At 43.7% G+C, this 20,896-nt stretch overlaps 1 pseudogene; it reads right to left on the reverse strand.

Annotated features, from left to right (window-relative positions):
- LOC141124197 (5S ribosomal RNA) lies at window positions 1-119 on the reverse strand (annotated as a pseudogene).
- Window positions 120-20,896: the final 20,777 nt, after the last annotated feature.

Here is a 20,896-nt window from a genome sequence, read left to right on the forward strand (position 1 = left end):
AGCCTTCGGCACCTGGTATTCCCAGGTGGTCTCCCAGCCAGGTACTGACCAGGCCTGACCCTGCTTAGCCTCTGAGATCAGACGAGATTGGGCGCTTTCAGGGTGATGTGGCCAGAGGCTACTTGCACTTCCTGCCAGACCTGTGAGAACTGCAGAATTCTTCCCCCCACTCAAGCGAGCGGGGGGCGCCCCTCATAAGGAGGCTTCAGTTTCCCTCTTGAACGTCGTGACTGCCTGGAGGCAGATGCTCCTGGCACTGGAGAAGGAGCTTGTTTAAATGAAATACGATTACTCCTCTGCCTAACTAGCAAAAGGGTACTTTCTCCAATAGAAATTTTTTGGATGTATTTATCCAAATCATCCCCAAACAGCTGTTCACCGAAAAGGAAAACTAGCCAGGAGCTTTGCATGATGCTTCGGCTGACCAATCTTTCAACCATAAGATTCTATGCCTATGCACCAGCCCAAGCGTAAGGCGTGAGGCTTGAAAAATAGAATCTCTCATGGTGTCTATTGCCAAACATAATGCTGCTGCTAAATCCTGGGCCTGCTGATCAGGAATAACCTTGAGCACCTGTTTAAACTGGTCTCTCAATGATTGACATACACCAATTGCTGCTAGAGCAGGTTGAGTCATCAGAGAAAGTGTTTTTATGTTTTTAATAGGAATTCCAACTTCTTATCCGTTGGATCACTAAGCATATAAGCATTGTCTATTGGACAAGTCAAACTTTCATTCACAGAAGATATAGCAGCGACAATTGCTGGTATCTCCCACTTCTTAGTGAATTTGTCCTCCATAGGATAAAGTGTTGAAACTTTATAGGAGGAAAAAAATTATTATCTGGGTGATCCCACTCAGAATACATAAGCCTTTCCAGCAATGAATGGACAGGAAAGGCATGCACAGCTTGGGGAGGCTTTAGTGAACCCAAACAAAAAGTGGACATATCAACCGACTCAATGAAGAGTAGCAAAAATGTGGACCAGACAAATTCAGTAAGAATTGCAGTATCAACCTTTCAGGTTGTGAAGCTGATCCCTCCCCCCCGCATTTGACCCCTCAGAAGAGGAGTTATCAGCCTTCTCACGGTTCCCTGAAGGAACTTCATCTTCTCCCGCCCCCGGATCCTCAGTTTGAGGGTCCTGGGTAATGGAAAGGGACCTGTCGCATTTTATCCCCATTCTGGGATGCGATTAAAGCCACTAGCCAATCCTATCATTGCTTGAGGAAAAAAACCTTCTTCAGTAATATAGACACAGGCTGCAGTGTTGAAAACAAATGCAATATTTGACAGCCCTGATGACTTACTCTGACCGGCCACCCCCTCTCAGGGGAGGATGCCATTGTAGAGATGAGTTTAGGCTGTTTAGAGCTTGGAGTCCCTTTTGAGCCCTTTTTGGGGTGTTTCTACCACCCCTTTTGACCATAGCCCGATGCACAAATGCAGAGGTACTACCAGAAGAAATCTCATTCACTGCTTGAGCAGATGGTCCAGCAACTGTCGCTGCTATTAACGCTCAGCCTGATGCTTCAGTAAGTGTGCCAGGGGAATGCCTGTGTCATCACTTACATGCCCTTTTTTAGCTTTTGTGTCTCTCCGACAGCTACAGTCAGCAAAAATGGAGCCTTTTAAAAGTACTCCCGCGCTGGACGTTGCTGCACGCCAATACTGTGCTAAGCCACACCCACTCTGTGTCCCCAGCGTGCCCCCCTTCTCTTTTCAAAAAAGAATGCTTTGCTGCGCGGGCTTCCAATGGGATCGGCGTGCGTGGGGGGGTGGGAAAATAAGGAGGAGAGCTGTGACAAACCGCCGTATAGTGGCGGTGGAGAACGGAGCGGCATCCGCCAATCATTCTGGCTTAGTCCGGGTGGGGTTGTTTTTAGAGAAAAATCCCCCCCAACATCTTACCGGAGTCCTGTGACTGCTAGCCAGAGAGAAGCCTGCAGCTACTGCTGATACAGCATGATCTGAGAAAGCATGACCAGGTACGTGCTTTATACAGCCCCGGTGGTGACTTTTAGGCCTGATAACATTTACATTTTAAAGGAGACAACTCATAAGAAACTTAAAAAATTCCTTAAAAATCTCCACTTACCTTTCCCGCCGCAGGGATTTCTGTGGTAAAACCGACAGACCCAATCTTCACCCCTCACGGTGGGCTCCGTTTAAAAACCTTTAGGGACTGGGGCCCTTTTTTATTGGGGGATCCACACTCCTGGACCTGTAAAAGACCCCGCCACAAAAACCTTATGACTGAAAAAAACAAAAGTACTAGATCCCGGGGTCCAACTCTCTAAAAAGAGAAGTGTTACGAGCTAAACCTCGTTTCTTTCACCACGAGGACCGGGTACCATTCAATTCGGCCTAAAAAGATACTTTGAATGGATCCGGCTGCATAGCTGGCCCCAGCAACGATTGCTCCATTGGAGCTCAGCACAGCACATCTTTAATTGTGACCAACACCTAAGACACTGGTGAAAAAACTGAGATACTCCCAGTAGTGGGAGGGGTTATATAGGGAGTGGACTTCCTGTCTTAGGGTATGCCAGTGTACATCACCTGAAAGTGGCCTATAACCCACATAGTCGTTACTATGGCTCTGTGTCCCGTGATGTACGATAAAGAAAATAGAGGAAACCAGAGAGCATAGTAGGCTGTGCAGGGGAGGACTCTGTGGCTTTATTTGGGGATAGAAGGCCACTTACTACTGATCCCTGAACTCTGCCTCATCACTTACCTCACTTACTACTGACCTCTGAACTTCGCCACTAATGATATTGCAACTCTGCCTGTATTAGTAATGACCTACATACAAACTCTACGTCACTTTCTACCGAACCCTGGCATTCTGCTTACCTTTAAGCCACAGCTAATATTCAACGCCATGAAAACCACACCCAGTTTTGGATGCAGCGAGCAACACTGTTCTTAAGCAGAAATATGATCTTGCACACAGGCCCAATGCTTTCAGAAAAGCCTCCTGGTTATGTGTAATGGTATGTGTCCTATTAACTATAGGTAACTGCTTTTGTAACCAATTTTGCCAGCAGTGCCTCCTTCATATCCTCCATATATTGTACTGATTACCTTCCATCTCTGGAACAGGTAAAGGGTTAGTTCACCTTTACAAAAAACTGCCTATGCAGGTAAGGGGTGTTTGTAGATAAAAACAAACTGCAGTTGAATAATGCTCTTGCTTTAGGTTTAGGCCATTTACACTCTTGAAGCCTGACTAGCATAATTCCACTATGTTGCTAGGACGTATCTAAGTGAGGCCTAGTCGTTATTGCTCACCTCTACCATCACAGGAATTAGCTTACTCACCTCCACCATCACAGAAGTGAGCTTTCTGTGATTTAAACCTCCTCACATGCTCTTTCTGTTCCCCTGATACAGTAACTGAGCTCAGTGTTTCAGAGCTCATTCCTGTGATGGTGGAGGTGAGCAGTAATGACTAGGCCTCACTTAGCAACGTCCTGGGCGTGTTCCAGTCATTCCTCAGGAGGTACACAAATGACCTACAACTATAGCAAGGGCATTATTCAACTTTAGTCAAAGCTTGACAGCTTGTTTTTTAACTACGGATGCCCCTTATCTGCTTAAGACTTTTTTTTGGTAAAGGTTAACTAAGCCTTTAATGAGGAACTGCATTCTGCTCACATAATTTGTAATAAAAACATCTTTGCCATTCTGAAGCTTACCTCTAACCACTTGCATGTTTTATATATGCTGCGATTCTGTACTTGCCAAATACGCTTGAGAAAACTCCCTCCACTGAGTCTGGCTGCAATTATTTTAACTGTGGGCAGCTGAAGCTGCTGCCTGTTCACTTCCTGTATTGACACAGGCACACCTCCAGCTCTGCAGCTCATATTGGCCCTCTTATGACTCACCCCCCCGCCCTTCCCTTACTGGCAAACTCTTACAAGAGGGAGAGAGAGAGCTGTGCAGGATGTCATAAGCCTAGGATTTTTTTTCCAGACAAGAAACAGGAAGTTGGGTGTATAAGGTATTTACTGGCAGAAAAAAAAAGTTTTACTATCCAAAGTTAAAACAACAAGGGCAGAAGATTTAATAGATGGAAAGATAAAAAAATCTCTGAAGTTCAGCTTTAAAGGGGTTGTAAAGTCTTGTTTGTTATTATAAAAAAAAACATGTCATACTTGCCTCCTCTGTGCAAGGGTTTTCCACAGAGTGGCCCTCGATTCTCCTTCTGGGGTCCCTCCACGGTGCTCTTGGCTCCTCCTTTTCTCGAGTGCCCTAATGGAGAAGCGCTTTCCCTTGGGGTACTCATGCTAGCGCACTCCCGTGTCCTGCTGCTGCGTCCATTGACACAGAAAGCAGGACCCGGCCCCACCCCCTGGCTTTCACGTCATTGGATTTGATTGACAGCAGTGTGAGCCAATGGCGTCAATCTATCCAATGAGGACCCGAGACACCGGCTGGAGCTGGTGTGATCGTCCCCGTTGCTGGAAAGATCTGGTTCAGGTAAATAAAATGGGGGCAGCTACAGCACAGGAGGTTTTTCACTTTAATGCATAGAATACATTAAGGTGAAAAAACCCCAAGGGTTTACAACCCCTTTTAAGAACTGGCTCGGCTATTAAGAAAAGTTGCACTGATCCTGTGTAATTCTCTGTACTTTTATTTATGATTTATTAGTATTAATCTCACACTATGCAGTCTGCTCTATGAATGTAGGCAGAGCAGTTGAATGACAGGATCCTCATATTTTAACTAGTTCCAGTCTGGGCGAATTCTGCCATTCCTCTCCTACATATAAAAATCAGAATTAAATTTTTTTGCTAGAAAACTACTTGGAACAGAACACCTAAACATTATATATATTTTTAAGCAGAGGCCTTATGCCCTGTACACACGGGCGGACTTTTCGACCGGACAATCCGATCGTGTGTGAGCTTCATCGGACCTGCAGCGGACTTTTTCGGTCGAAAATCAGACGGACTTTAGATTTGGAGCATGTTTCAAATCTTTCCGCCAGACTCGAGTACGGTCGAAAAATCTGCTCGTCTGTATGCTAGTCCGACGGACTAAAACCAATGCTAGGGCAGCTACTGGCTATCAACTACCTTATTTTAGTCCGGTTGTTAGTCATCACGTACGAATCCGTCGGACTTTGGTGTGATCGTGTGTAGGCAAGTCCGTTCGTTAGAAAGACCATCGGACCTTTGATCCTGAAAAGTCTGCCCGTGTGTACAGGGCATTAGAGAATAAAATGGGTAGCAGTTTTTCAAATGCAAAAATGGAAAAAAACCCCTTTGCTGCCAGGTCTGTACGGACCTACAACACTGCTTGCAGCTGGCCAGATCCGTATGCCGTACGGACCTACATTCATCCTCTGTTATATGCTCATAGTCACTTCAGTGACCATAAACATATATCAGAAATGTTCAGCAGACTCTGCTGAACAAAAAAATAGCTCTGATTAGCGGCTAACAAGCCGCTGATCAGAGTTATTCACCTAAAATAACACCCACTCTCAGCCGCTGTGGCCTCTCTACCTCTCACCCAACGCTTCCTCTCCTCCTGCACTACCTCAAATGCCTGCTCTATCCCCCCCACATGCTCCTCTGCCTACACCAGGGGTCTCAAACTGGCAGCCCTCCAGCTGTTGCGAAACTACAAGTCCCATCATGCCTCGGGAGTCATGCTTGTAACTGTCAGCCTTGCAATGCCTCATGGGACTTGTAGTTTCACAACAGCTGGAGGGCCGCCAGTTTGAGACCCCTGGCCTACACCATCTATCCCCCCAGCACTAATTCTCACCCACCCCCCAGCATCAGCACCCGCCATGCGCCAGAACAGATCTCCGTAGATTCGTTGCAATTGCCGGATTCCTCCGCTGCCACTCCCACCGGCAATTGCAAAGTTTAGACTTTTATCTCTTCTATGGTGTCCGCACTCCCTCGCTCACTGACCCCGGTGGCCACTCCATGCAGCTCTGCAAGCCGACGTTCCCTCCACCCCCTCCTGCCGGCTGCAACTGACCGGGAGATCGCCAAGTGCAGTGTGTCAGGATGGAGAGCAGGGGTAATGGTAAAACGTGTTTACCAACCCCCTTCCTTTCCCGAATGACTGATATCAATCACTCTGTTCATTCATCACTAACAGAGTAAACTGTTTACTCTGTGTCAGTTTGTGAAGGAATGGGAGTCTCTATGCAGGCTTTTTAGACCCCTGATGTCTCTCAAAACACCCCAATCCCCCCCCCCCACAAAAAAATGTTAATAAAAAATAGTAAAAATAAAAAACGAGGTAGATTTAGACATACATCTAAATTGCCCTTGCCTTTGAAGCCCGATCCACATTCGGGTCACGCTTCAGAAGCTACTGACAGGCAATGAGGAAGCAATTGGATGCCTCATCACCACCTGTTTTAACCCCATTTTTGAAGACATACACTAATCAATAAATCAAATGCTAGTATATGGTACCTCTATCCGATGACACCTTAGAGATCAAGTAAGTACCAACCAACTATGAAAAAATCCAATATATGTGTTAAAGCGGAGTTCCACACAAAAATGGAACTTCCGCTTTTCGGAACCCTCCCCCCCTCCGGTGTCACATTTGGCACCTTTCAGGGGGGAGGGGGGTGCAGATACCTGTCTAAGACAGGTATTTGCACCCACTTCCGGCATAGACTCCCATGGGAGTCTATGGCTCTTCCTGTCCCTCCGCGCTGTCTCCTGGGAAACACACAGCTCCCAGGAGAGAGCGGGGACCACTTGGGACGCGCAGCGCGACTCGCGCATGCGCAGTAGGGAACCGGGAAGTGAAGCCGCAACACTTCACTTCCTGATTCCCTCACCTAGGATGGCGGCGGCAGCTGCCGAGAACCGAGCGGGTTCTCGGCGTCGCCTGCCGACATCGCTGGACCCTGGGACAGGTAAGTGGCCATGTATTAAAAGTCAGCAGCTGCAGTATTTGTAGCTGCTGGCTTTTAATATTTTTTTTTTTTAGCTGATGTAGGTGGACCCCCGCTTTAACAACAGTAAGTTATTTGTGAATAATTAAATCAACCTCAATGCATATTAACACAATATAATGTTCATCAATGGTGAATGTCAAGATGTACTCTTCCACATGAGTAACGAACAAATCCCAAAAGCATAGATTGATGTTCTTGTACTCTTAAAACACCCAGGACTGTGCTTCCACCACCGAGGGAGAGTGGTAGGTACTCTTACCATAGGGCATGGACGCACGCGCCAGCGGCGGTGAGTCAAATGAGTATTAATGGACAGCCAGGTCCCAGGTCACAATCTCCAATGATGGAAAGGTACGGACACACGCTGTCAGCGATGGGATGAACCAGACCAAACCGGAAGCAGGGAGGCGACCACAACCTCCTGATCTTGTGTGGTATCTTTAAAGATTTTTCTCCAGCAGTAGGTAAAAGATGATCATAAAAAAACAAAATAAGGGTTCCACATGGTGTAGATCAAACTACGTATGAATTTATTAATACAAAAGTACAAACATTATTCAAGATGTGTACATTAACCGCTTGCCGCCCGCCATATAGCAAAATGACGTTGGCAAAGTGGTTGTGTTATCCTGACCAGACGTCACATGACTTGGTCAGGATAACAAGCCACTGCGCGCCCCTGGGGCGATCGTTGCGGCGTGTTAGTCTGACACACCGCAACTCCGATCTAGGTAAAGAGTCTCTGTGAGACTCTTCACCACGTGATCAGTTATGTCCAATCACGGCTGATCACAGTGTAAACAGGAAGAGCCGTTGATCGGCTTTTCCTCACTCATGTCTGACAGACGCGAGTAGAGGAGAGCCGATCGGCTGCTGTCACGTACCTGTATCAGAGCCCAACCGTAGAAGGAGACCTCTCTTACAGCCCTGGCTCAGGGACCACTGGGGTTGCAACAGTGGTACAAGAGTGCAGTGGGGTAGGAGCACCTGTGTGATCCGTGGTAGCTGATACAGATGAGTAGAGAAGGTCCATCGGACGGACTGGACTGTAGAAGCAGTTGGAAGCGGTGGATACAGGTGTAGGTCAGCGACCCCTGGATCTAGGTCGAAACTGGATCAGGAATAGACTGAAGCAGAGACAAGCCGGGTCAACAGGGGTAACAGGTAGTTAATTCAGCAGGCAGGCAGTGGTTTGGCAACAGAAGATCAACAGGTTCTGATATATGAAGGTCAAGGCAGCAGTGGTCAAACAAAGCAGGATCAGGTAATAACAGCAGGTACAGGATCAGACTCAGGTAAAGCTGCAGATCAGACAGCACTGTACTAGAGCAGCTGCTGTCTTTTTAAAGGGAAACTGGCGCCAAGCCGAGGTTAGCCCACGCGTGCCTGCCGCATGTTCCCACGTACACGTGCCTGCCGCGTGTCTCTGCACACGTACACACGCTGCTGCCCGGCGCGTTTTCGTAGGAACATCTGTGCGCACGCCTGAGTATCTGCCTTGCCACAGGGTATCCCTGACAGCTGCTCTCCTGAAGGGGGGGTCTGTGCTGATTGTTTATCAGCTCAGCCCGCCCAGGACCACCAGGGGTGGCCACCACACTGGACCACCAGGTATGCCACCCTAGACCACCAGGGAAATGCCAATCAGTGCCCAGGCAGCTGCCAATCAGTGCCAATGAAAATGCCTGCCAGTGCCACTATCAGTTTCAGCCATCAATGCCCTTCAGTGCCACCCATAAGTACCCATCAGTGAAGCCTTTTAGTGCCCATCAGTGTCACCTATGAGTGTCCAGCAGTGCCACCCATCACTGCCATCCCATTGGTGCCACCTCATCGGTGCCGCCTTATCAGTGCCCATCAGTGAAGGAGAAAACTTACGGTACTTATTTACAAAATTTTATAACAAAAACAGAGACTTTTTTTTTCAAAATTTTCAGTCTTTTTTTATTCGTTTAGCAAAAAATAAAAACCGCAGAGGTGATCAAATACCACCAAAAGAAATCTCTATTTGTGAGCACAAAATGATAAAAATTTAGTTTGGGTTCAGTGTAGCATGACTGCGCAATTGTCATTTAAATAGTGACAGCACTGAAAGCTGAAAATTGGCCTGGGTAGGAAGGTGCGAAAGTGCCTTGTATTGAAGTGGTTAAAATGTGATCACAAAAGAATTCATAAAATTGGCGCAATGTGCATAGCTTTAGCAGACAAAGATCCGACGTGTTTCGTGCTATGGGACTGCTACTGGGGCATAAGTCTGCTCGCCCACACTGCGCTTTATATAATAAAACAATAGTTAGATAATTAGACCCTAATTGGAAGCTGAATGCAAAACCACCATGAAGGACGGTGTGCGTGTATCCCCTCGGATCCTCAGAGTTTGGATCAACTTAATTGCTATCACGAGGAGTGAACAATATCCCTTGTGATAGCATTGGCTGGAACAGGTTCATTAGGCCCCATATCTCTCCTCTGGTTTCCAAAGCATCTGATCAAACCAAGATTGGTAATGGGTTGTTTACATGAGACCAAAACTGGAAAATTACTAAATTCTTGTTGCTTCTGTTTTCTGATGTCACACAGTGGGAGGAACAACATCAGTTCCTCTCACTGTGTCCCAGGAAGCGGATTCTGCTATCCGCATGCTTACTGGGCTCCCTGATTGGATGGGAAAGCCCGGTAAAGGTGGCTGTCAGAGAGCGTACCTCGGCGGGCAGGGTGCTCGCGGCGGTGTGCGGCAGGGCGCGTCGGCGCGCGCGTTCCTGTGGACCCCGCTGTGCGTGTTCCTCGCGGTGCTGGTGTGTGTGTCCAGGGTCGTCCTGCTGTGCACACCGGCGTGCGGGGGCGCGCGCGGGCGTTAGCGGGTGCGCGCGCCTGTGTGTGCTGGGGCGCGCGCGTGCACGTCGTTTGGCGCCAAAAGATGCATTTAAGCTGGCTTGCCTCTGTGACCAGTGCTGCCTGATCAACAGCTAGTTGTCCCAGTGCCTGACCCTGTATCCGAACCGTTCCTGATTACCTGCTGACCCGGCCTTGTCTCCTGGACCTCTCCTTGAACTCTGCCTGTACCTGACTTCTGCTTGTTTTGACCATCCGCTTGCCTGCTCCACTGTACCTTTGCCGTCTGTCTGTTACCGAACCCGGCCTGCCTCCTGACCATCCGTCTGCCTGTTCCCTTGGACTCCAGCTGCCTGTCTGTGGTCTACCCAGCCTGCTTCCTAACTAACCTGCTCCGTCTTGTGCCTGTGCTTCAGCCAGCTTCAGCCTTCTCATCTGTTACCCTGCAGTATCTGGACTGTGCATACAGGCTCTCATACCACTCCGTACTTTCGTGCCTTCTGTTTACTCTACCAGGGGCCGTTAGTCGGACGCGTAAGGGAGCCTACCCTCTGCCCGATTGGACTCGCCGGTCTGGTAAGTAAGAGCCTGACAGTGGCGTAGGACCCCCCCCCCCCCTTTGCCTCCTGTAAAAGTGATCCAGCGGCTCTATAAAAGAGAATCGCCGCCTCCTTAAAAAAATACAGGGATCATGGTTGTAACCACTTCAACTTTCAACGTTTATACATGGGAAGTGGCTAAAGAAGGGGATGCATTGTGGGATAATAGTATGAGCAGGGCAGCCATCAGAAATTGTGGGGCCCCTTACACAGCTTTAGGCCTTGGCCCCCCCAGACCTGACCACAAACATTCCCGAGAGCCGGCCCACTGGCTGTCCCACCAAATCCGCCCACTAGCCATCCCAAGTCCTTCAGTGCCTCATCCCCCCTCTCACACCTGTACGCTCTCAGACCCCCTCTCACACACCTGTATGCTCTCAGCCCCCCTCACACCTGCACGCTCTCAGCCCCCCTCACGCCTGCACGCTCTCAGCCCCCCTCACACCTGCACGCTCTCAGCCCCCCTCACGCCTGCACGCTCTCAGCCCCCCTCACGCCTGCACGCTCTCAGCCCCCCTCACGCCTGTATGCTCTCAGCCCCCTCCTAATACTTGTATGCTCTCAGCCCCCTCCTCACACCTGTATGCTCTCAGCCCCCCTCACACCTGTACGCTCTCAGCTCCCTCCTCACACCTCTACGCGCTCTCAGCCCCCTCCTCACACCTGTACACTCTCAGCCCCCTCCTCACACTTGTACGCGTTCTCAGCCCCCCTCACACCTGTACATGCTCTTAGCCCCCTCCTCACACCTGTACGCTTTTAGCCCCCTCCTCACACCTGTACGCTCTTAGCCCCCTCCTCACACCTGTACGCTCTCAGCCCCCTCCTCACACCTGTATGTGCTCTCAGCCCCCCTCACACCTGTACACTCCCCCTCACACCTGTATGTGTTCTTAGCCTCCCTCACACCTGTACGCTGTCAGCCCCCCTCACACCTGCACGCTGTCAGCCCCCCTCACACCTGTAAGCTCTCAGCCCCCCTCACACCTGTACGTTCTCAGCCCCCCCTCACACCTGTATGTTCTCAGCCCCTCCTCACACGTGTATATATGACAGAGTAGGGGAGGGGGGTAACAAACCCCGGGACTTTAACGGTGTTATAAGTAGAGAAAGTATGAAAACACAGTTGCACAATCAATAAAATTAATTATTTTATTACAAAAGTAAAAAACATGAGGAAATTAAACCATCCATATCACAAATTGTTCTATTGAATAGCACATATACAGACACTACCACTCCGTATGTTTCGCTTTTTAAAGCTTCTTCAGGAGATTTAGGTGGAATGCATAATATGCTACGGATAACAAAAGAGACAGGAATGAGACCACATGTTGGTTGTTTTGATCAAAAGAAGAAAAAAACAAATAAATCAATACTATGAATATTAGCATAGCATAAGTATGCAGGTAATCAAGAAGTACAATAATAGTCAAAATGAAACAATTATACAAAAGGGGGGCAGGAGGCGGAGCCTAGCGGAGCAGACATGCATTGTTAGAGCTCCACACCGCTGAGGAGAGAAGAGAAGGACAAAGCTGAGCCTGCAGGCTCAAAAGGTATCCATTTGAACCTTTTTGCCCCAGGGAACAAACTGTGAAAGTTTGGGCAGGAAATATGGTACTGGGAGGAAACCGTGGTAGAAATAAAAATCACCTCACAAAGAGCTCACAGGCACTCACTGCAGCTGAAGCAGCTCCAGTCACCTCACAAGATACAGCATCAGGGCGCTCTCACAGACAGAAAATGTCACAGCAAGACTCTCCATTTGAGTCAGATACAGAACAAATCCTCTCACAAACTTCTCCACAAGCCTCCTCAGTATCCCCAGTAATATTATTACAATTTGAAAAGATGCTTCATAAGGCTTTAAAACAAACCTCAGACCAAATAACAAACAGCCTAACCAAAGAAATAAGAGAGCTGGGAAACCGCACCGCAGCCTTAGAAATAAAAATGGATGAAATTGAAATTACAACCCAAGAAAATATAACAGAATTGGAACAATTAAAAAAAGAGAATTTAATACTTCAAACTAAGCTCGAAGATTACGAAAATAGAGCCAGACGTTCAAACTTGCGCATAAGGGGAATACCTGAAATTGTGACAGACCTGCAATCTACTATTACTGCTCTATTACAAGAACTAAAGCCAGATATCCCTATTGAACGTTTAGAACTGGACAGAGTACACAGAGCCCTCACAGCCAAAAAGAAAGATGGACCCCCACGTGATATAATCACAAAATTTCATTATTACAGAACGAAAGAACAAATACTAATTGCTGCAAGAGAAAAAAAGGAACTTAATTTTCAAGGACACAATTATCAAATTTTTGCTGACCTATCCCAACTTACTATTACTAAAAGATGATCCATGAAACCCCAACTAATGGAACTGCAACGCCACAACATTATGTATCAATGGGGCTTCCCCTTTTCAGTCAGATTTAACTACCAAGGTACAATTTACAGAAGCAGATCAGCAGATGAACTACAACAAACCCTTTTAAAATTAAATCTGACAGAACCCACAAGCAGCAACACTCCCACACGCAGAAGAATGGCATCATCTTCACCTTCAGGCAACACCCAGAAAATTCCAGAACAAAATGGGAATCATCATTCTCACAAAAGAGGCCGTTATGCCACATCATCCATGGACCAAGAAGATTCAATGGACTGACATCCTAATTCCTGATATCTCTTCATTTATTATACTAAGAGATGGTTCTCTATAAAAAACCTATATTTATAACTGAATGTAACTGCATTCTGATAGTCACACACTGTGTGGGATCATGTTACATTCCAGTTATATTTCTTATTACTTCTGATTCATATAGCCTTAGAATATATAAGTGAAATAAGGAAATTCTTGTTCGGTTATATATTATCAGGTAATAACAATAGATTTATTACTTTTTAGGACAAATATGTTCAATAATCCAGAAGTAATGGAAGCTTTTTTTTTTTTTTTTTTTTCTTTCTTTTCTTAAAACAAATATATTATTACCTAACTAGTTCCTAGAATTATGTTTTTGTTTATTCTAATCTGAAGCAATACAACCTCAATTTTATGAGTTAACATATCTAAACAGTTACATATGAATAAAATATGTAATTGTTTACTCTAAAAGGGTTAAAATCCCAAAATAATTCAAACTATCTTCATCAATACCAAAGTTATTAACAGTACCTTTCTAACTGAATTATTTAGCCTAGGGCAAGACTAACCATATACAACCACCCTGGAATAAATAATTTCAACAAAAAATATATTCTGCACTCCAACTAATGAAACATCATTTTGATGTCTTTTGACATAGCACTTCTCTCCTGTAAGCGGAAGATCCGTGTACCCCCATTAGCCCTCCTCATTCTCCCAACCATATTATGTGGGAGTGTGACGAAGGCACTTATTCCCCTGAGAGAGATATTTATTCTCTTTCACGGGTAAATTGTGATTACTTGCAAAAAATAATTTATACAATGTATCATCTAATCTCATATGTTTTTTGTTTACTCTTTACTCCAGAATTCACTGGTTTCTTTTCTATCTATTCATCTCTTCAGTCCACACAGGTTGATCTGCGCAGTCAGCTCTGCATAACAAAAAGTAAGTCAAAACTATTTGATCTGTTGCCATGGCACCACTGAATATACTTTCCCTGAATGTTCAGGGAATAAATGTCCCTCAAAAAAGGACCAAAGCCTTCCGTACTTTCCATAACAAGAAGGCTCACATAGTATGCCTCCAAGAAACACACTTCACCAAAGATTCTACTCCAAAATATATTTCTCCTTTTTATCAACAAATTTACACAGCTTCTGCCTGTACCAAGCAAAGGGGAACTCTAATTGCATTTCACCGATCCACACCATTCACCTTATCATCAGAAATTAAAGACCCAGAAGGTAGATACCTGATACTCATGGGTTATATAATGGATACAGCAATCACGGTGATTTCCTACTACGCTCCTAACAAACAACCTACACCATTCCTCTCACATATATTACAAGTGATTAATACACACAAAATAGGAACAGTGATAATGTGTGGGGATTCGAACCAGGTCCTCCTCCCATTTCTAGATAAATCACCTTTTACACCATCCAAAATAACCTCTAGACTACCTTTTTCTCAACTTCTTTCCAAATACAATCTGGTAGATTCATGGAGAGAAAGTAACCCAATGAAAAAGAAATTCACTTATTTCTCGCACCCTCATCAAACCTTCACCAGAATAGATCATATTTTTCTAACAATAGGAATGATACCAGAAATTATTGCATCAGATATAATTCCGATTCCGTGGTCTGACCATAATGCAGTATACACTACTATAGCCTCAGCCATACCAAAAGCGCATGACCCAACGTGGTACTTACCGGACATAATGCTCAAACACCCACTACATCAGATGGCCATTGAACAAGCTTTAAAGGAATACATATCAATTAATAATACAACAGACATCTCCCCAATAACACTGTGGGAAGCTCATAAGCCTGTCTTGCGTGGTACAATACAAAGACAAATGGCACTATTTAAACGGGAACGCAAAAATCTAGCAAAAAAACTAGAACTCAATTTTAATGCAGCCTACATATCATTTCAAGATAATCCATCTCAGAGTACAAAATCTCATCTGGAAAAATCTAGATTGGAATACGATCTATTTCTCACTGAGTCAGTTGATAAATCCCTCAAACGCTCCAAACACAATTTCTACATGAATACAAACAAACCAGGTACATATTTGGCTCGGGCATTAAATTCAACTAACAAATCTTTCAAACCAATACGTTTGAAATTATCAAAAAATGTTTACACTTGTAATCCAGTTAAAATAGTCCATAAATTTCACTCACATCTCGCAACTTTATACAAGACAAACAATGAATTTAATCCTACAGAGGCTGAATCCTTCTTCTCAAAAATAACCTTACCTGAGTTATCTCAGAATCAAAAAAGCAGTTTGGATGAGCCTATAACTATAGATGAAGTTGCTAACGCCATAAAAGACCTAAAACTTAACAAAAGACCAGGCCCAGACGGCTACTCGGCTTTATACTATAAAACATTCTCAGAAATACTCTCTCCCATTCTCACTGAAACTTTTAACAAACTTCTAGATGGACATTCTTTTCGGCAAGAAACACTAATGGCAATTGTTTGTATGATCCCAAAACCCCTTTCTGATGATACTTCCTGTGTGAATTATCGGCCTATCTCTCTGTTAAACCTCGATATTAAATTATTAGCAAAAATAATAGCAAAACGCCTCAATAGCATTATAGGAAAATTAATACATAGAGATCAAGTAGGCTTCATGCCAAATAGACAGGCAGGCGATAATATACGCAGGGCAGTGTTATTGGCACATATTGCTAAAAAACGGAAAATCCCTTTATGTTTTCTATCTCTCGATATGAAGAGGGCATTTGACACAGTATCCTGGCAATATATGCAATATTCATTACAAAAATGGGGTTTTGGACCCCACTTTTTAACATGGATCAAAGCATTATATAATAAACCCAAAGCCTATATAAAATATGCTGGATACAAATCTGAAGCCTTTAATATCGAAAGAGGTACCCGACAGGGTTGCCCATTATCTCCCTTATTATTTGCCCTTATACTCGAACCCATGGGCCAATATATCAGAACAAACCAAACTATAACTGGCATTGAAGTAGGAGGTATTACACACAAATTATGTATATTTGCAGACGATATATTACTTTTTCTATCATCACCACAGGTCTCTGGTCCTAACTTAATACCAGCTCTTGATGGATTTGCAGCCCTATCCGGCCTTATGATTAATCCTAAGAAATGCCTAGTGCTTAATATTTCACTCACAAACATGGAATTGATCCCGGCTGGGGCTGCGCTCCCATTCACATGGGCAGAAAAATCAATCCCATATCTTGGAATTCATTTAACAGCCTCTCATTCTGACTTATTCTCAGCCAATTATCCTCCTGTATTAAGACAGATCACAAATCTAATAAAACAATGGTCGCAACTTCCTTTATCCTGGATGGGGAAGATTAATGCAATCAAAATGACTATTCTACCCAAATTGCTTTATCTATTCAGAGTCCTCCCTATTCTAATTCCTTCCTATTTTTTGAGAATAGTACAAAAAAGAGCAACTTCGTTTATATGGGGCTCTTCTAAACCACGTATACCTATACACACACTACATCTTCCCAAAAATAAAGGAGGCCTGGGATACCCTAATTTTACTAACTACTACAGAGCGGCACATTTGGCCAGTCTGTCCAAATACCATGCAAAACAGGAAATCCCATTATGGGTATTTATAGAGGCTTCAGAAAATGACCCTCTATTAATATCAAATTTATTATGGCTTGATCCTAAAGACCGCTTTAAAATTCATAATCCCATAACTAAACACTTCTTATCTCTCTGGGATAAACTAAAAACCAAATATCAGTTACAATCTCCACACAATCCTCTCCTTTCTTTTATCAGAAATCCGGCCTTTTATCCGGCATGGATCTACCCAAATTCTTTTAAAGCTTGGACAACATCAGGCATTCAGACACTAAATGACTTCATAGCATCTAAATCATCCTTTTCATTCCCATCGCTTAGAGAAAAATATGATCTACCAAACTCTGAGATATTTAGATATCTCCAAATCAAAAATTTCTATACACCATTCCTAAAGGGAGATACACCATTATCCCAATTATCCATTTTTGAATCAATCTGTACAAAAGATCCATTTGCTAAAGGTACAATTTCATCACTTTATAATCAATTATATGGAGTACCAAATCTTAATAGACCCTCTTACGTTCAGAGGTGGGAGGAGGACCTGGGACGAACTTTAGAAGACACGGACTGGTCTAACATATGGCTCACATCTAAGTCATCTTCACCCAACATCTTAGCACTGGAGACAAATTATAAAGTCCTAACTCGCTGGTACCTTGTACCCGCTAGAGTAGCAAAATATTCGCCTAATACCTCAGCTCTTTGTTTTCGAGGATGCCCAGAAATAGGCACATATTTACACATATGGTGGACGTGCCCAGTAATCCAAACCTTCTGGAAGGAAGTCTTCGTGATTGCATCTAAAATATTTAAAAAAATAATACAACCAGATCCATATTTAACTTTACTTAATCTAAAACCGGAATGGTTAACACTCTCTCAATTCAAACTTATGATCCAACTAATAACGGCTGCAAAACAAACAGTGGCCAAGGCATGGAAATCTCCTACATTGGTACTAGCAGAAACAATTCACAGAATGAATAATACAATGTCCCATGCTAAGATGGTAGCCATCGATCAAAATCAAATTCCAAAATTTGAAAAACTTTGGCATCCTTGGATAAAACAACAGTTCCTGTCAAACTTCAATGACTCTGTCCTGTTGCCATGGTAACAGATTAAATGACTTACAGAGACACCCATTCTAAGGCTTCAAAGAGAACTAAAAAGAATAATAAACTGACGAGCGGGACAACCTTGTGGACCATACCTCTCCCTTTCAACCCTTTTTCTTCTTTCTCTTTCCTTTTCTCCACCTTACGATTAAAGCTCATTATCAGAATTTATTTGACCTATATACACTCTACTTGTAAACAATATGTATAGTAGGTATAAATCATTTAAATACCTACAAAAGTAACTAAGGAAATGATATATATCTTTAATTTAGGTTTACGTGAACCCAATGTTTAATATTTGAAATTTCATGATATTTACCTATATAAACCCTACTGTAAAACAATGAGCTTACTTTATAGATCCTTGTAAACTTACTTTATGTATCTTTATAACATTGTATACTCAATAAACTTCTTTTGACAAGGAAAAAATTATACAAAAAATATGTTAATGTGGGAAGAGATGAACCTTACCCGGACTGCACTGAGCTACATAAAAAACTTGATACAAAATGGAAAATTTGTACGTCCCATATAAGTTCAGAATGCCCCGCCTAGAGGTTTGTTTTTATGTGGTCGCAGGAGGAAATGAATTTTGACACACATATTCCTGAGAAGCAAAATAGGGAGGTATATGGGAAAGGAATTGAGTATCGATTATTGATATTCAGAGGGATATCAAAAAACAAACACAGAAATGAAACTAAAATTAATAACGTATGAGTTACTTCAAATACTTATTGAAAGGATTGAATCAGTAATAATGTCCTGCTGGTTAATAATCAAATCCAGCATGGAGGATACATCTAGAGAATGTCCAGCTGGAATATGGAGAAAAACATATGCAGCTGGACCCACTTGGGTCTAGATAACAGTATTCAAATAGTGCACGTAGCTGGGAGAATCTGAAAAATCATAAAGACAAAGAGACTACACTAAGTAACAAGATAAATGAATAGTTGAATCTGATACTTGGAAAGCAAATGCCAAGCAGTAACTTACCTAAGTTTGAAAACTCGAGTGTATACAGAGAAGTGGGAGAGATGTTAGCACTCCCAGTCGCAGGGAGCCTCTGGCAGATCGTTGCGGCGGATAGCCACCTTCATATAATCCTTCCGCCACGGCGGCGTCTGACGGGATGTGACCATTTTAGTTGATGGAAAGCCCTACTGGGATGGATTAGCCAATAGGGGTGGAATCATGCAAGCAATAGGAGTATCGGCTAAAAAGCCACAATCACATATTGCCATGCATGAAAAAATATTGTTGTTAAAAATGGGACCGGATGAGCTAGCACAGGGACTAAACTTCTAGGGCTCCAATCAGCTGGATGATTGATTGTACATACACCTCGATTGGTGCCCAGGGCGTCCGTACAGCCACTAGAAAACCAAAAAAAGGAGGGTGCAACCAAAGAAATAATACATAAGGGACCTATTCACATGTTTAAACACTGTGAATATAAATAAAGTCTAAAGTACAATAATAATAGAAAATAATTAAATAAATAGGTTTGCAGCCCAGAGAAGGTTCACGAATGCCCACATAAATGAAAAAGGAAAACATACAGGTATATGGCACAAAAAGTGTCCAAAACTTTACATCAGTCGTTTTAACATTTCCAAAAATTAAATACATTAAGGGTACAGAAAATAATAAATAAATACACGGAATAAAGAATGACAAAGAAGAAGAAAAGAAAAAGAATAGAATAAATAATTTGAGAAAGGGTTTAAAATGGAAAGCATCATTTAAACCCGGATACCGAAGAGCAGATAAATCATGTATCCAGCATGCTTCACGCTGTAATAGCGTTTTATCATAGCTGCCACCTCTTTCACCAGGGCGATATGCTCTAAAGCAAAAAGTGCATTTCGGAGCAGTCAAAATTATGAAAAAGACCCATGTGACGGCTTATTGGTGTCTCCATTTTTGTTTTGATACAAGGAAACGTGGTCCCTAATGCGGTGAAAGAATGGTCGCTTGGTTTTTCCCACGTAGAAGGCCTTGCATTCACACAGCATTATATATACAACTCCAATTGATTGGCAGGTTGCCATAAATTTGGGTTTGTATAAGCGCACATTTGGAAGGGTGATTTGTCGTGCTGCGTGAATGTAGCGACAGAAATTGCATTTGTGACAAGGTTTTGTACCCTTGGCCCCCTTGGGATTTCCTGTCTGAGTGGTATAGTGACTGTGTACAAAATTATCCTAAGGGATTGGGATCTTCTAAAAGTGATCTATGGGTATTTTTAAAGATTTTTTGATACATTGTCATCTCCCATCAGGAGATACCAATGTTTTTGAATGATGTCACGCACCTGACGGTGCTGATCTGAGAAACGAGTAATCAACCTGACCCTTACGTTGGATTTGACAGGTTTGGGGTCATGTATTAACGAAGTTCTGTTTTTATTTTTTGCCCTGATATAAGCTTTTTTAAGGCATTTATTGCTATATCCATGTTGTTTTAGGCGTGACTGCAACGCATTTGCTTCCTTTTCAAAGTGACTATCTTCACTACAGTTGCGTTTGAGTCTTAAGTATTGCCCATAGGGCACACTAGCTATAGGGAAGCAGGATGAGAACTGGCCACATGGAGCAAGGAATTTCCCGCAGAGGGTTTGCGGAAAAGAGTTGATCCGATTCTGCCGTCATTGTGGACCAAAATTTGAATGCCCAAGAAGGTCAGTTGCTGCTGATTTAATGTGAATTTTAAATTGTAGTGGTTACTCTTGAGGCTGTCCAAAAATACAAGGAGATTGTCTTTAGTTCCTGTCCAGATAAAAAAAATGTCATCAATGAAGCGCCTCCAAACTGGTATTTGCTCAAAAAATGACTGCATGTCATCTCTAAAAAATAAATCACGCTCCCACCTCCCCAGATACAGGTTGGCATAAGAGGGGGCACATTTGGTCCCCATAGCCACCCCCTGTATCTGGAGGTAGTGGGAGCCTCCAAAAGGAAAATGTTGTTCAAAATAAATCCGAGCAAATCCAAAATAAATTGGTTATACAGTTTGGGCGCATCATTGTTTTCGGAAATGAAGCCTCCACAACCGCCA

Source organism: Aquarana catesbeiana, linkage group LG01 (assembly GCF_042186555.1).
Source record: "Aquarana catesbeiana isolate 2022-GZ linkage group LG01, ASM4218655v1, whole genome shotgun sequence".
Taxonomy (NCBI): Eukaryota; Metazoa; Chordata; class Amphibia; order Anura; family Ranidae; genus Aquarana; species Aquarana catesbeiana.